The sequence below is a fragment of the Motacilla alba genome, chromosome 5 (assembly GCF_015832195.1).
Source record: "Motacilla alba alba isolate MOTALB_02 chromosome 5, Motacilla_alba_V1.0_pri, whole genome shotgun sequence".
NCBI classification, from domain to species: domain Eukaryota; kingdom Metazoa; phylum Chordata; class Aves; order Passeriformes; family Motacillidae; genus Motacilla; species Motacilla alba.
In genome coordinates this window covers 368,170-384,770 of record NC_052020.1, presented here as the reverse complement: position 1 = coordinate 384,770, position 16,601 = coordinate 368,170, and the positions used below count along the sequence as shown (strand labels likewise).

The 16,601-nt window shown below is 48.1% G+C and overlaps 1 protein-coding gene and 1 long non-coding RNA gene across 8 annotated transcripts in view; one reads left to right on the top strand and one right to left on the bottom strand.

The window, feature by feature from the left end:
• LOC119702034 overlaps window positions 1-3,166 on the bottom strand; it is a 28,121-nt gene extending 24,955 nt beyond the window's left edge. The window contains exon 1 of the long non-coding RNA XR_005257233.1: window positions 11-3,166. This is a non-coding gene — a long non-coding RNA (uncharacterized LOC119702034). The remainder of the gene's footprint in view (window positions 1-10) is intronic.
• TEAD1 (TEA domain transcription factor 1) overlaps window positions 1-16,601 on the top strand; it is a 154,665-nt gene that overhangs the window by 30,705 nt on the left and 107,359 nt on the right. The gene's annotated exons all lie outside the window — the stretch shown is intronic.

Sequence of the window (16,601 nt, the reverse complement as noted above, 5' to 3'; positions counted from 1 at the left end):
AGCCCACGACAGGGGAGAGCCCACCGCAGGGACAGGAGCCCACGACAGGGGAGAGCCCACCGCAGGGACAGGAGCCCACGACAGGGGAGAGCCCACCGCAGGGACAGGAGCCCACCGCAGAGAAAAATCCCACGACAGGGGAGAGCCCACCGCAGGGAGAGGAGCCCACGACAGGGGAGAGCCCACCGCAGGGACAGGAGCCCCCCGCAGAGAAAAACCCCACGACAGGGGAGAGCCCACCGCAGGGAGAGGAGCCCACCGCAGGGAGAGAACCCCACGACAGGGAGAGAACCCCCCATGCCGAGGAAAGAACCCCACAACAGGGAAAAACCCCACGACAGGGAGAGGAGCCCACGACAGGAAGAGGAGCCCGTGACAGGGAGAGAACCCCAGGACAGGGGAAAAATCCCATGACAGGGAGAGAACCCCCCATGCCGGGGAAAGAACCCCCACGCTCTGCTCTAACAGACCCCGCGGGTCAGGGCGGACAGGCTCCTTTCCCTTTTTAAAGATTCAGTTCAGGCATTGTCCGGAGAAATAAACAAAGCACCATCATTTAAAAGCGCTCGGAACAATAGTCTCTTCCACTTCCCTTCCTCATTGTGGAGCCCTGGGCCCGGCTTTTGTTTATTTTGTGCTGCCAGCCTCATGGTGCCGGATTGGTCGGTGTCTGATTTCATTCCTATGGGTGATGTCAAAAGCTGACCCAGAAGTTCTCGGCAAGTTTGCTTTTAGCTTTCAGTTGTTGTTTTTGTGCGTGTATCCGTGTGCACAAGAGTACTTTTCAGTCCTAGGAGGATTCTGTTACAGGCTGAATATTATTCAGCTGCAAAACTAATAAGGAATAGTATTTGTGCCAGGAACTGCGTGGCTTGTTTCCTACAAATACTAGGAATATCAAGCAATTCAGGCACGGTGATATTATGGAAGTTGTTATTAATATTAATTACGGTTTTGGTATTACTCCAAGACATAAAAGTAAATTCAAAATCTGTATGAGAATTTCATGACACAACTGAAATTTGTGATGATTAGCTAGAAGGCTGATTTCACATTCATATTTAACACTAATACCAATTGCCTTTTTACAGATGCATCAGAACTGTAATGCTACTCTTTTTTTTACTGTTATTTTTATTTCTTGTCAAACTGACAGTTTAAATATCAGGTTCTCACAGAGGTGTGCATGCCACTGACAACAATATTCCGTGGTTATTTTAATAGAAAAACAAGCTGTGTTTAAGGGGGTTTTCTGTCTGCCCCATCCGCAAATATTCCTGTCTTTGTGAAACTTTGTTTTCCATTTCTCTGGCCTTAACACTTGGGGTTTTTTTGCCTTCAGCGGCCTCTGACCTCTCTCCTGTGTTTCTTTTTGTTAGATAAGTAAAAGATGAGCGTTACTTTATAAGGACATAGTTTCATACCCTTGTCCTCTCTTAGAGTACAGTCAAGTTGCTTGTATAAACACGGACAGTTTTGCTTACTTTTCAGTTTACTCGAATGCCAATTTAAGGTTCTTGAGCTGGGTGTCCCCACCTCTGCCCGCTCTCGTCACCTCCTTGTCCCTTTGCCTCTTTGCTTTGACCAACATCACACACAAATCCAGCAGTGGTATGTAACCAGCTCCAGACAAGACGATGTTACGGTCTGGGAGAATATTGTAAAATCGGCTTCTCTGTCTCTCTCAATATGTACGTGCCTTTGACAGAGGTTCGTTGCTGTGTGTCAGATTTCACAGCAAAATATGTTGATCAGGATTGGACTTGAAGAGAATAAAACATCCCTCTAGTGTTGCAAAATTGCATCCAGCAAAACATCCCTTGTTTTCCTGCCCGTGGTCTTTTTTTTAAATCGTCAAGGCAAACAGAATTCTTGCCCTGAGATTCCTTGGAAGCAAGACACTCGGCGAAATTTGGATGCCTCAGAAACAGTCCAATATAAAGCAGCAATGCTAGGCTGAAGTACTTTTCACCTAAAGATAATTGCTTGCACAGATTCAAGCCTGTTATTTCAATTCCCTTAGCCTGGTTTATGGTCATGGAGGATGCTATTCCCCCAGGGAAGGCTGTACAAGCCCACCAGGCCATCCAGGGGCTGGGATTCCAGAGGCTGCCCTCTGGATCACCGTGTGTCCTTGCTCAGTCTCCTTTCCCTTGGCTGGGAGCAGTTCCCATCCAGGGCCTGGGGCTGAGCCTGCCCGGCCCAGCTCCAGCTGCATCCCAGCCTCGCCTCCCAGGTGCTCCGTTGCTTTATGATTGGCTGCTTTCAGGGACAGCCTCCCTCACCATCCCTGTCCGAGAGCAATCCCAAATGTTAAGAAGGGAAAATGATTTTATCTGCATTCTGACTCTGTTTTAAGTACTGTGCTTTTTATGATTTCCATATGATTCCTGGGGATTTTAACATCAAAAGACCCCGATTATCCTAATTGGTGAAAGAGGTTGGAAAGGTTTTCTTCATGCTGGACTTAAATAGGGTTCCTGCTTGGACGCTTTTGCACTGGCTTGGTCCTTTTGTGGCATGAAAGCCAACTCCAGTCAAGCAGATTCCCCCCCCCCCCTTTTTTTTTTTCCTTATTAAACTGAAATAACCATACTGTTAAGTATTAAAATGCAGAAGCATCATGCATTTTTAAAGCTTCCAGAAATAGCCTACAACGCATTGCAGAAATTAGTGAAGCCATACATGTAATGAAAAACATTTGGTAATGGACTCTGGATCACTTAGTGGCTGATTTACTGCCCGTCCTGCGTTTTCCCTCCTCTCCATAAACCACCATTTACAGATAGCAGCAGCGAGGATTTCTTGGAAACTTTTTTTTTCCCGAGGAGAGAGGAGAACCCCTTAGATGTAACAGTGCAGCAAATGGCTTTGCTCAGCTCTGCTCCCAAGGCCGCTCCCTCCCCGCGTGCAGCAGGAATCCACCCTTTTCTCTCCAGGGCGCTTTTCCTGCAGCGAGGGATCGCGCCGGGCTGGCTGCTCCGGACAGCGGGGGCTCTGCAGGCACACATGGCCCGGCCCGGGCCGGTACCGGCTCAGCTTAGCTCAGCCCAGCCCAGCCCAGCCCGGGCCGGTACCGGCTCAGCTCAGCTCAGCCCAGCCCGGCCCGGGCCGGTACCAGTTCAGCTCAGCCCAGCTCAGCCCGGCCCGGGCCGGTACCAGTTCAGCTCAGCCCAGCCCAGCCCGGCCCGGGCCGGTACCGGTTCAGCTCAGCCCAGCCCAGCCCGGCCCGGGCCGGTACCAGTTCAGCCCAGCTCAGCCCAGCCCAGCCGGAGCCGGTACCGGCGCTGGGGACTGCCGCTGCCGGGCGTGCCTGCCGCGGGAAGGGAAGGGCCCGGGAGCGCGGCGGGCGGCACCGGAGCGGCCGCGGCAGCGGGGCGGCCTCAGCTGCAGCGTGAGGGGAGGCGCGGCCGGGAGCGCGGGGCCGCGGGCAGGCCGGAGCCGTCCCGCCCGGGATGCTGCGGCAGCGGCGCTGGGGCTGCCCGGCAGCGATGTAGCGGTGGCCCGCACAGATTCAGTGGGTCAGAAGCCCCTTTTTGTCCCGTTTTGTGTCCCTTCGGATTGGTTTCTTTCGGATCCTTCATTTGCACGAAGCTGTAAGGCCCCTGATTGGCCCATGCCAGTTCTGGCCAGGCTCCTTTCGCTGGGGGTGCTGCCCTTCACTGAGGGGTGCTCCGGTACCTTGAGTACCGCATTTCTTACAACTGCCCTTTTAACCCCTGTTACAATATAATAACCAAGCTAACAGTGCGTGCTGAGCGATCCATCAGCTGTTTCACAGCAGCTTCTGGCCTGTTTTTGACGCTGCTGCGCCGCTCGCTCCTGGCTCTGTGTGTTCGCCCCGGAGCAAAGGCTGTCAGCTCCTCACCAAATGCCCCCTGCTGCTCTGGGCATCAGTGCCCATCTGAGATGCCTCTTTGCTTCCTGCTGAGTTATTGGGTGAGCGCTTCAGGTAAAATTGTGCTCTGCTGTTCCAGACTCTGCCAAGAGTCTCAAGACACAGGTTTTTTCCCCTTAGCCCCCTTCTGCACTTCGCCATACTGGCTGGAGGCAGTTTCAGTAAACTGTGTTTAGCCTGCTCACTACTGGCAACATCCTCCTGAAAAACTGGGCACCAGAACTTGTTTTGGGGCTGCAGAAAATCTCTTTGTGGTTTTGAAAAAAATCCAAAGCAGAAGAACAGAACAAAAAAAAACTCAAAACAAAACAAAACAAAAAAACACCCCCCAAAAAAATATGCAGGGACTAAAGGAACATCTATGCACACAGGTCAGATTTTCAGCATTTAACTAAATACATGTTTACTGTGCTGTAGCCTCTAAACTATCTCTGTAAAACATTTACTTGTCTGGCTTTAATAGTATCCTTCTCTGAGTGTTTGCTTTGCCCATGAAACAAAGCCTTCCTTAAGACTGCAATGAACCCATTAGTTAGGTTTCATTTTCAAAACAGCAAAAGCCAAAATGAAGTTAAACATTCAATCATCAATCGAGAATTAAAATAATAGCCGAGTTTTTAATGCAGAGTTCTCAGTGGAAATCCTGAATGCGATCTGCAATGCTCTCTGCAGGTTTTAACTGATTTTGGCTTCTGTGACCACAGGCCTGAGGTCACAGCAGTCTCCTGATGTGTCTAACAAGTGACAGTTTTTATTATCTACATAATTCCTCTTATTTTTATTTCTGATTTCCATCTCACAGCATGTAGTTACTGCACTATTTCTGCAGTTATCTAGGCATTTACTTGCATATTTGAAACTTGTTCTTTCCTTCCTCCTCTTCACAGGAAAGTAAATCATTGACAGGAAAAGACTACCAGATAGATAATTTATAGAACAGAAAAAAGAATCAAAAATAATAATAATAAAAATAGAGTTCTGAAGATCTTTATGCAACAACCATCTTCAAGAATGGAAAAAGGAATGAAGTGGAAAAGCAATTTGAATTTATGTGAAACTCTCAGAGGGCTCATAGACACAGATAACAATTCAGTGCTAAATGCCTGGAAAGAACATTTCCTAATTTTTGCCCAAAGAACTCTTGTTTGCAGAACATACAACATCAACATGGTGGGAGAAAGACTCTAGGAAGATGTGGAAGAAGATGCAGCAATCCCGATACTCTGATTTTTTTTAGGAAAGGTTTTCACTGCATAGCAAAATACTGTGCACACAGTTTCACGTGCCTGGGAAAGAAATCTTAAAGTTTTACTGTGAGACAGAAAAGACTGACACTATTTCAGCAGTCTGACTGAGCTTATAAAGCATGCCTGGGAAAGTCCCTCATGCAAATCATTCATAATCATGTTCGTCCAATTGTAAAAGCCAAGCTCCCTGAAAATCAGAGCAACTTTGTTGGAATGGGATGTAGAAATTAAACCTTCTGTGCTTCACAACGAGCATGAAGTCACTGACAAGATCTGACACTTTCTTCACTTTGCAAGATGATACTCATCTTTTCCAGCTGTGCACGAATGTGTACATGTATTTGTTTTTTCCTTTGTTTCCCACGAAATCACAGCACATGTTAAAGAGGACTTCTGTGTGCTGCCAGGGCCGTGTGCCTCGGCAGTGCCCTCCAGGTTAGGGGAAGCTGTGGAGGCCCCAGCACTGAGACCATTCCTGTGGAGTGTTATGTCTCTGGGGGGCTGCTTCCCAGAAGTGTCCCATCAGCTGCAGAATCCCCGCTGAAATGGGAAGGAAGTGCTGAGGATCAGCTCTCCCTGCCCCACCAGGCCCAGGGACAGCCATCGGCCGTGCAGCTGTCCCCGTGCTGCGCGGCTGGTGCTGTGAGCCCCACGGTCCTTCAGGAGCTCCATCACCTGAGAGGGGGGGAGAGCAGGCCAGGCTGCAAGCCAAGGTGCCCTTCCCCTGCTTGGAATATGCTGAAAGCCTGAGGAAGCCAGAGGGGAAGGTTTTTTGCCAGCTCCTGACTGATGTAGTGGAGGGTGCAGGGCAACAAGAAACCACTTGTGGCTTCCTCGATCTGCATGCCCCAGTGCTGCCGTGCAGCTCTGCTGAGAAATCCCTCTCAGCCACAGCTGCTGGAGAGCAGCTCCTCTGCCTCTGGATCCGTCCTGGACTGCCACTGGGGGTGTCACAGCAGAGACAGGAGCCCCTGAAAATCTAGAGATAGAAGGCACCCTCCTTGCCTTTGAGATTTCACCCTCTTTTTCTGGTGCTGATTTGCAGTGCAGGCAGCCTTGAAGTCACCAGTGCCCATGTACTCATTGCCTTCTCCCCTGGCCTGATGGGATATCTGAAATAATTTGAAGAAAGGAAAAGAAGAGTCAAGGATGACTTGAGGATTTTTTTCAATATTTGCCATAAATTTGCTGTGGTAAAGCCTCAAGCCATCCTCAAATCTTTTGCTTTCTACATCAGTTGTCTAATCCTGATGCTGCCTGGGTGGAATAATAATTCAAATTATTATTCTGTCTTCCAAGGGTATAAACCTTTTTTCCCCCCTCTGTACAATATCTAGGAAGGAGAGTGTAATCTGGGCATGAAGCAGTTTCCTCCTCAAATTTCTTCTTTAGCTGATCCATGGTGGTTTCTCTGAGGGAGAATCATCAGGATCCTCAAGAGGCATTCAGAGTTTCTGCAGCCCCTGTACATCATTCCTGTAGCCTGGCTCAAGGATTTTGCTCATTAGGAAGGAGAAGTCTGAAATACAAAGTATTTATTGCTGAGCTGTCTTCCTTTTTTTCCTGGTATTTCAAGTGGCTGTGGCATTAAGAAGGTTGCAGAATCTCCATAAGACACACAGGCTATGTTTGACAGGACCAAATCCGAGAAGATTAATTGTGCAATTCTTAGGAAACTTTTTTATTTTTTGCAGTAGCAAAATGGTTTTCTCACCCTTTTGTGCTGCGAAATGTATCCTGAATTTGTACTATTACTCCAGAACAATAGCTGGACTCCCTGTTTAGGCTCCACAAGAAGAAGCTTGCGTGTGGAAGCCAGCCCTCCACACACACCGAGCTGCCTGCATCTGCACCCTGGGGGCTGGGACTCCTGGGGAGACCTGCCCATCTTCCTGTGCGAGCCCTCGTCTGTTTGAGAACAGAGAATGACCAGAAAGAGTTTGGTTCTGGTGGTATCAGACCTTTGCTCCTGTTCTATGGCTTGTTTGTGAATTTACTGACGGGAACAAAATGGTTTTGAAGCCCAGGACTCTTTGCTGATGCAGTCATCCCCACAGTGTGGTGCAATAAATAACCTTTCTTCCACATGGAAGAGGCTGGTAATCAGTAGCTTGCTAGGTACTTCTGGCTTCCTGAAACAGCTGTGTGCCCTTGTGGGAATCTGAACTTTCCATGCCCATTTTCTGTCAGATCCGGGAAGTGGCGCCAGGATTCGGTACCTCGTGTTAGCAAATCCACTTCTTGTTCTGAACTGGGGGCTGTGAGTCCCCTGTGGCACTGCGTGGCTCCAGGGGCACGTGTGGTGCCTGGCCCTTCCTGCACCTGACGGTCGCTGGTTTGTGAGCAAGGGTGAGCGTGAGGTCCTGCCCAGGAGGTTCTGCTCAAAGAGGTTCTGCTCAAAGAGGTTCTGCACAAGAGGTTCTGCCCAGGAGGTTCTGGCCAGGAGGTTCTGCACAGGAGGTTCTGCACAAGAGGTTCTGCTCAGGAGTTCTGCTCAAAGAGGTTCTCCTCAAATAGGTTCTGCACAAGAGATTCTGTTCAAGAGGTTCTGCTCAAAGAGGTTCTGCTCAGGAGGTTCTGCTCAGGAGGTTCTAGACAAAAGATTCTGCTCAAGAGGTTCTGCTCAGGAGGTTCTGCCCAGGATGTTCTGCCCAGGAGGTTCTGCTCAGGAGGTTCTAGACAAAAGATTCTGCTCAAAGAGGTTCTGCTCAGGAGGTTCTGCCCAGGATGTTCTGCCCAGGAGGTTCTGCTCAGGAGGTTCTGCACAGGAGGTTCTGCTCAGGAGGTTCTAGACAAAAGATTCTGCCCATAGAGGTTCTGCTCAGGAGGTTCTGCTCAGGAGGTTCTGCACAAGAGGTTCTGCTCAAAGAGGTTCTGCCCAGGAGGTTCTGCTCAGGCGGTTCTGCACAGGAGGTTCTGCCCATAGAGGTTCTGCTCAGGAGGTTCTGCCCGGGAGGTTCTGCTCGGGAGGAGCTCCCAGGGTGTCCTCCCGGGGCCGCTGAAGGGATCAGCCAGCTGCCAATCCTACGAGGCAGGCTGCAAAGCCAGGGTCCAAATCTTGCAAAGCAGTAGGAAACACAGCAGATGAAGTCTCAGCGTGACATTAATCTCTGAGATCCAGAGCACAGCTGGTGGGCCTCTGGAGCCCTTCAGCACTGAGGCATGGCCTCTGAGAGGGCTCAGTGCAAAAACATCCTGCTCAGGCCGTCTCAGCCAGGGGAGAGCTGTGTTTGCCTCCCAGGGCACGAGGCTCAGCTGCGCTCTGGAAGACACAGGCCTCCTTGCTGACTTGAACCCACTCCTGGCAGGGCCTCGGTGCAGTATTATTGTATATCCTCACCTTTGGGCTGTCCACGGGGGCTGTCCCCTGCATGCTCAGCTCTGTCCTCAGTGCTTTCCTGCAGCTGAGGGGTCCTCAAATGTCCGTGTGCAGCTCGGCCCCACAGAGCCTGGCGCCTCTGCTGTGGCTCTGCTGCTGCAGCAGCAGCTCCAAGACGTGTAAAACACGCGAGGCTGCGCCTTCCTGGTGAATTACCAGTATGGTCCTCGGGTGGACAAAAGTTACCAGTTACAGCCTCCTCTTTTTGTGGAGCCTCCTCTTTTTGTAAGGGCAACCTGTGACTTCAGTGATTTCACAGGTGATCAATATGAAGTTACATAGGCAGCTAATGTAAGGCGGACTCAGGAATGACACCTAAAATATGAGGAAGGGTAAAATGCCATCAGATGCATGTCCTGGGCTTACACATAAAGTCCTTTGGTGAACAGATGTGGATTTAAATGCGTGCTTTCCTGTTTGCTTCCTGCAAAATCTCCATGCAGGCGGTGGTCTGTAAAGCCCCCGATCTCCTGGGACCCAGTTTTCTGTCCCGGGAGTGGCCACTGTCACCCAGTGTGTGAGACTGACTGGGATATGCCTGCAGCCTGGGCTGTGGCACATGACTGAACGTGCAGTTGTTTCTGTCTGGTTATAGATGGTTACCTGAGTTAAGTTTCCTAATGAAAAGCAGAAGGGCTCACAATGTTTACCCTCCATCTGCTGTCATTTATAATTAGGCTGTAAACTCCTCAGAGCAAGAACTTGCTGCCCTTCTGTGCACCTGCAGTGCCAAACACACTGGGGTCTTGATATTAGCTGAGCTGCCATTAATAATAAATAGAGAGTAAAAGGAGAATGTGTAAATGCATTCAGACGTGTAGTGAGGCTTTTAAGTATAATTGTTATCGCTGCAGATCTCCGTGGCTTGGCAGCTGGGCTGCCCTGGAAGTGCAGCGTCCCTGTAATTGCAGTCTGCACACCCTGCTGCTCCCCCGGAGCCTGTCCCTTGCCCAGCGTCCCCACCAGGCTCCCAGGGCATGGATACTCCTGAGCGCACACCAGCCAGGGGGTTTGCTTCAGCTCCCTTTCTGAGAGGCTTAAGGAAGCCCAGGCTCAATCCGTGGGGATGTGGCTGAAGGTTGAGTGACTTTTCAGTAATTCACACATAAACACAGGGCTGCGGTTTCGTCCTTTGCATGCCTGTGAGACACTAGGAAAGGGAAGCTCTCTGCTGGATGGGGCACAGCACCCAGCTCTCCTTCACACCTGGGCTGCTCTGGGGAGGGGAAGGAGCTGAGGGCAGGCTCCCTGGGTTTTCTTCATTATTTTACCCATTAATTTAATTTTGCTGGTCCTTGGTGCGTGCCCTTGTTCTCTGCTTCGGTCTGGATTTCATTGTTGATTTGGATTGGTTTGCCTTTGGGATAATGTTTGTGCTACCAGGGTTTTCTGGCGCCAGTTTTAAAAGCAGCAACACTGATTTTGAGAGTATTTGGGGCTTTATTTATGTAACTCAAGCAATTGCTGCTCATGGTGGTTAGTGCTATAAATCCCAGAGGTGGGTAAATCCCATGGAAGAGAAGAGCTCCTGGTGTGCTGCAGTGGCTGCTGATGGTGGAATCAGAGCTGAGAGTTTTAAAATTTTTCTTAGTTTGAGCCTCTAGTGTTCAGGCTGCTCCCCCCACCCTCTGGTAAATTGTTCCCTTCAATTCTGGACATTGTATTCTTGCCCTGAGTGCTCTTTAATTTCACATTCCCAGAAAATTTGTGTTTTAGTTTGGATCAGCTGCAGGAAGAGAGGGAAAAGTGTGGAGTGAGAGCAAGAATAATTTGGTAGGCACAGCTGTGAAACAGAAATAAATCAAGGTGGCAGAAAGGTGAGCTAGATGGGGAAAGAAAATTGAAGAGTTTGTTGCTGTAAATCCACGTGGTTAGGAAACCCAACCATCAAATTGCAGCTGCAATGTCAGAAAATTTGAATTACATTCCATTTTAAGAAGCAAAGTGTATTAATAAAACAGTGTGCAATACATCTTTCATGCACAGCAGAAATAAACCCATTTTTGAGCTCTGACTACAAATGTATTCATTGTAAAAGTAACACTCTTGTTGATCTAAAGTCTCATACACTTGTCTGCTGCCATATCTATCTGTGGTGCAGTGACATTGAGCCAGGAAATGCTGTTCAAAAAATAATTCACATGTGAAAAATAAGTCCTTGGCTCTAAGTCATGATGTTTCTCTACCAAAAGCCAAGCTTGCTTCTACTGTAATGTTCATCAGCATTTTTTTTAATGCTTTCAAATAAAATTTTAAAAATGCCATTTGAGGAAACCAACAGCTATTCTCAGGAAGAAAGCCAAAATAATTTCTTTTCTCTGGGTTATTTGCTGGCTCATTCCCTTTCTGGGTCATCCTTTTTTGCCTGGGTCACTTTTGCCTTCATATTTGTATTCATTTAATATTAATAATAGCAGAAATAGTCAAATGAAATATATTTGCCTGAGATTTCCAAGGATTTAACTAGCAGTAAGGTTTGAGGCTGCTGCATCACAACCTGCCTGAGCTGCTCAGTGAAGAGGGTGTGACAAATGGTAAAGCACAGAAAGGCTTAAAGAACCATACAGCAGATCAGTGGCTGAGCAGGAGGAGAACCAAGAGCACTCTGGTGCTTTTCTTGAAGCGTTGGATTCACTAGCAAGAACACTAAGTAGTTCAGGATTGGTGGCCAGATCTCCCATTCTGACGTTTGCTTACCCTGCAAGTCCAGGAATTGTTCTGGCTTAAAGAGAGGCTGGCCCTGCAAGGACTGAAAAGACTGCAGCCCGAAGTTTAAAAAGAAAAAAAAGTGCAGGGTTTTAGTGGTGTTTGGTGGTGGTGAATTAAATGGTGAAATTTGAAGTCTCAGCTGTCAACATGAAGCCACCCTGAACCTATAATTCGAAACATTCTGGAGAAGCCATGCCACAGGTGCTCAGTTTTCACTACAATAAATGGCCTTAAAGGAACACTTGTGTGTAGATTTTAGGAAACACAGAGGTGATTTTGAAGAGCTAGTGCGATTGAACATAATTTAAATGTATAAATAATTGAGTTGGTCTTCTTCTGAGCTTGACTAAACATTTTGAATAGAACTGTGTGCATGCCTGAGCATTAACTGTTCTTCCTAAACAGATTTTGATAGTAACCTTCAGATACTGAGTATTAGTGTGTGTTAGAGAGAATAGAATGTGTTAGAGGCATTTGATTTATATCAGAAATTTCAACTATTGGCTGGTTTTAGCAAGGTGTTTTTTACCACTGTGGGCAGAGGCACTTTCCTTTTGTCATTTGAAAACATTATTGGCATTTCGTTGTATAGTCTCCTTTCCCCGGGGAATCTGTAGAATTTAATGTATTTTCCTACTGCCACAAGGCTGTCATCTCCTTGGAGAGGCTCCTCTCTGCCAGGATGTGTGCTGGTGGAAGTCCCAGCCCAGAGCTCCCCGTGGGGCTGGGTGAGTCCAGCCAGGCCAGCTCCAGCTGGGCGGCTCAGCAGGGGAAGGCGGCCCAGGCTCTGCTGAGCTCAGGCAGATCCAGGGCAGGTGATGGTGTCTGCCTCTCCAGGAGGCATCACAACTTCATGGGACGCTCCTGAGAGGGGCACCCAGGGCTGGAGTCAGAGCTGGGAGCCAGGAGCAGGGTCTTGGGCGGGGAAGCTGTTCTTGAGGCAGGTGATGGATGATTGCCCATGAAAATGGGAATGGTGAGCACCGGGGAGGAAGGGGTGCTGTGGCAGAAATGAGTGTGCTGTGAAATCACTGCTTCTGTTAAATTTGAGATTTTTAAAGTCCAGGAGGTAATTCTCTTCAGGATTAGTCCCTAGGCTTGTGCTTTTTGTTTGGGTTTTTTTTGATGTTCTGTTTTCTGCTGCCTGAACCCAGACATCTCTTCTTTAGCACCACTGGCGTCCAGTGAATGCACAATTCTAATGGCTGCCAGCAAAGTTATTTTTGTGGAAGATTGACACCCCCTGAAGCAGGATTAAACTACAGTGAACAAGGAGTTGAAATAGACTGGAAATATTAAGTCTGAGCTTAAGACAGAAATTGCTTCCTCAACAGGCAATAACTACAAGAGAAGTACAGAATAACTGCATAACTATTATACTGAGTTTTGAAAAGGCTATAGCCAGTTATTGCAGGTTTTACTTGTGTCCAGCAATTAAAGATTGCCACAGTTTGGGATTGTTTCAGGATCTCAGCAGGAAAGTGTTTTCTACTACTCCCTTGCAGAAGATGCAAGTTCTGCTGCACAAAAGCGTCCTTAATTCTCGTCTTAAACGAGACGCAAGAAATAAGTTTTCCCTTATGGGCAAAGTGCAATCCACAGATCTGCCGTTGTCTCTATGAAACAGACATATGGACTTTGGTGAGCCAATGCATTCCCCACCCGTGGGAGGACAGGTGTGGAGGCAAGAGTGAGATGGAAGGAAGGAGCTGCAGTGTAGAAGTGCTCTGTTAGTAATGCTCATTTCCTTGCATAGAAAGCTTCCTCTGTAACAGACAGACAAACAGCTCAGACTTAAAATTTAATTTGGCGGGTAATTTGCCCAAAACACCACTGCTAGCAGTTGGGAAAACAAAATGAGTTAAAATACTTTTATTTGACAGCTACTGCACTTGCAAACAAAATTGTTGCTTTGATTTTTCTGTATAGACAAAAACCCAAGGTGGGTTTGCAGCGCTGGCGTGTGATGAAGACTGCAGATGTGTTGTGACTGGTTGACATGGACCCCAACCCTGTCCGGTCTCACACGCTGGTTTCTGAAATCCCTTTCTGTTTAGAGTTGGTGAGAACAAGGCCAGAAAACTGGGATTAAATCTCAGCCGTGTGGAGGGCTGTGGCTGTGATTTCACCCCTTCCGGTTTGTTGGGGTTCTTTTTGTCTTGCCGTTCTGTGTCCCATCACCAGAAAACCACAGCCTTTCCCGAAGGGAGCCTCCCAGTATCATCACTCCTCTGTTTCCTCCAGGGCTGATAGGCAGGGCCTTTTTGCAGCCAAAACAATTGCTAATGGAGATGTGAGGAGCTTCATTAAACTTGGAGTGATTATTCATATGTATAAAATGGCTCTGTGTTGTCAGAATCAGAGCCCGGGGCTGTAGCTCAAGTACTAACACCAAAGCAGAATAAAATGGTTTTCTCCTGGTGTTGCCTGGTACAAAACCAGCACATTCAGGTAAGCATGACACATTCACTGTAGGGGCTTTAGAGGGATAGAGCTCACAGAGTGCTGGGTAGAGCTTCTAAACTTGTAAAATGAATTTCAGTGGCAATTTAGCTCTTCCAACAAATGTTTGAGAAAGTCTGTGTGTGCGTGTGTTTGCACTTGCACAAAGGAGTGTTTGTATAACATCTGCAAGGCACAGAACAAGTGGGCTTGAGGGATAAAAGGTGCCAGCACCGGATTCCAGGGGTGTCTTTGGCCAGTTGGAGGTTGCAGCTTGTCCAAAATTTGCTTTTCTCCTGCTTCATGAAAGAAGGGACCTTCTTCAGCTTGGGATAGGGAAAGGGTTAATTTTGTGGCTGTTTCTTGTTTAAACAAATGCACCTGAGTAAATGAAGGAACCTTTTACTTTACTGTGCCTTTTTTGTACCTGTTTAACAGAATACTTAAATCATTATATAAAATATTTTTTATATAGGTGACAGTTTTATGTTGCATATGAACCAGTCAGATGTTGGACCACCCTTCAAATAGCATTGGTTTTCCCTTTCCTGACTGAACTTAGATAAAGTTGTTCAAGCAGGTGGTTTTCTGTCCCTTTCCCCACCTCACTCAGAGCTGTTAGAGCTGTTAGAGTGAACTCTCATGTTTTTGCAGCCATTGTGGGAAAAAAAACCCTTTCTTCCTGAAAACAAGTCATTAAAAAAAAGAAAGAAAGAAAAGAGAAAAATCTAAAGCTGGAGTACAAACCCAGTTAGTCATGTGCCAGAAATAGAGTAAGGGAGCTATGAATGTGAAGGATTCCACCTGGTTTTGCAAATGTGTGACATGGGAACTCCAACAAAACTAGTGAGGCTCAGGGAGTCGGGGGGAAAACTGAGTTTCAGAGCTACATCTAGACAGAGTGACTTGCTGCCAAGTCCATCATTTGTGTGAGCGATGGTTCATATGTGGTCCTAAAAGGAAGCTAGTAACACAGCAGAGATCAAGGGTGTACCTCATTCTGTATTTATAGCACTTGGTAGGTGGCATTAATAGTTCCAGTGTGGCTTTTGGGGTACAAAATGAAAATGATTGCTCCGTGATGCCTGTGGGAAGGCATTTACAGCAAACTACAAGGAAGAGATCCTCTGTTTGCCCATGTGAAAGCCACGGCCTGCATTTGCATCATTCATCTACTCCCAGGTAGATGGGACAGATGGGAAAAGCACCAGTAGATGCAGAAGATGGAAGGTTCCCATGGTATTGAGTGGTTTTGTGCCTGGATCCAGGTCTGGATCCCAAAGCTGTGTGTATGGAGGGGTGGACAGCACTGGAGCTGAAGAAGGGCCGGTGTCTCTTTTCTTTTGGGCTTTTATGCTGTAACTGGCAATTTGTGGAGCCGCTGGGAAGGCACAGAGCCTCTGTGCACACTGAACCCCTGCCTCAGCCTCCACAGGGTGACTCAACTGAAGGCATTCAAGAAATAGAGTTGTTACATGTAAGCAAGAACTGCGCCCATTTTTCTGTCCCATTTCCCAGTTCTTGTACGCCAAAAAACCTTATTGTCCTGACAGTCACACATACTAGTTTTCATTTTCTGTTCACGTGTGTTGGCAGCAGGATGGACCACAGTGCCCTGCCAGACACACACCCCATGTGCATGCCCCAAGCAAAGCACTGGCTGCAGACCTTGCCCTGAGGGACCTTCTGTCACCTCCACCTACGGGTCTTGGGGCTGGGAATGTTTCTTACAGACCATTTTCCAGTGCCAAAGGATGGCCCTTGGCCAGCCCAAGCTATTTCACTTGCCCTGGGAGCAGAGCCCCCTGCACCAAACGGGCAGACCCACCTCGGCCACGGACCATCATTCTCAGAGCTGGATCACTGGTGAATGAGTGAAATACTGGTAGTCCCCAGTGCACAGTCTGGCAGCTTTTGCCATGAAGAAGTCCCAGCTGGAGCACAGCTGGGCTGAGCAGAGCAGCCCACTTGTTGCCCTGGCCGTGGATGTTGCCGCTCTTGAGCCGGCCCCGCTGGGTGACAGAGGAGCACGGTGACAGGAGCTGCAGAGACAGCAGCTGGGTTAGTGCAGGAAGAACGGCTTCTCCTTCCGAGAGCTGGTAAATGCTTTATCCTTTCCTTTGCTTCCTGCTGGCAATCAGCAGAAGCAAGCCAGACGTGGTGCTGCTCCCTGTGCTTCATTCCGCGGAGCGCCAGGTCATGCTCGGAATAATCTTTGTTGGTTGCCACCACAGTGCGGTGTTGGAGCTGGGTTAAATCCCAGGAACACCCTTATAATTGAAACCAGCTGGGTGTAAATGAGCACTGGCACCTAGGATGAGTGTGGCTGCTCCAGTATCACATGGGGAAGGGGCTGTATCTGGAGCAGCTGTGGCCCTAATGAGATAGGGATCCACCAGCGGTATGCTGACATTCACCTCCCCGCTGGTAACGTGGCAATCAGCACAGACCATGGGCCACCAGTGATGTGCAGCCACTTAGAAAGCACCTTGGCCTGCTGGATTGCTGGTCACTAGCCCAGTAGCTCATGGTTCGAAGCTGGAGCTGCCTGCAGAAGGCATCCTGGTGACAGAGCACAGAGCCTCCCGAGCCCGTGAGCGTGGTGTAGGCACAGGCAGAATCCAGTCATTTCCCCACTGAGGAGATGGACCATTTTATTAATGGTATGAAATTAAAACTAATGGACAAGAAAACTGGGTTGGAGCTAATGACTCAACATCCTTATGACAATAATTATATCTATCAACAAAAGCAGCCTTTGGAAAAATAAATAAATGAAGCTCTCAGAGTGGCACCAAATAGACTTTTCACTTGCATAAAGAGTGCAGAGATGAAAGCTGTTTCCAACGGGAAAAATTCCCATGTATTAGCATCAACCCACTCTTTGCTGAGTAATCTGTTTCTAAAAGCAAAAAAAAAAAAAAAA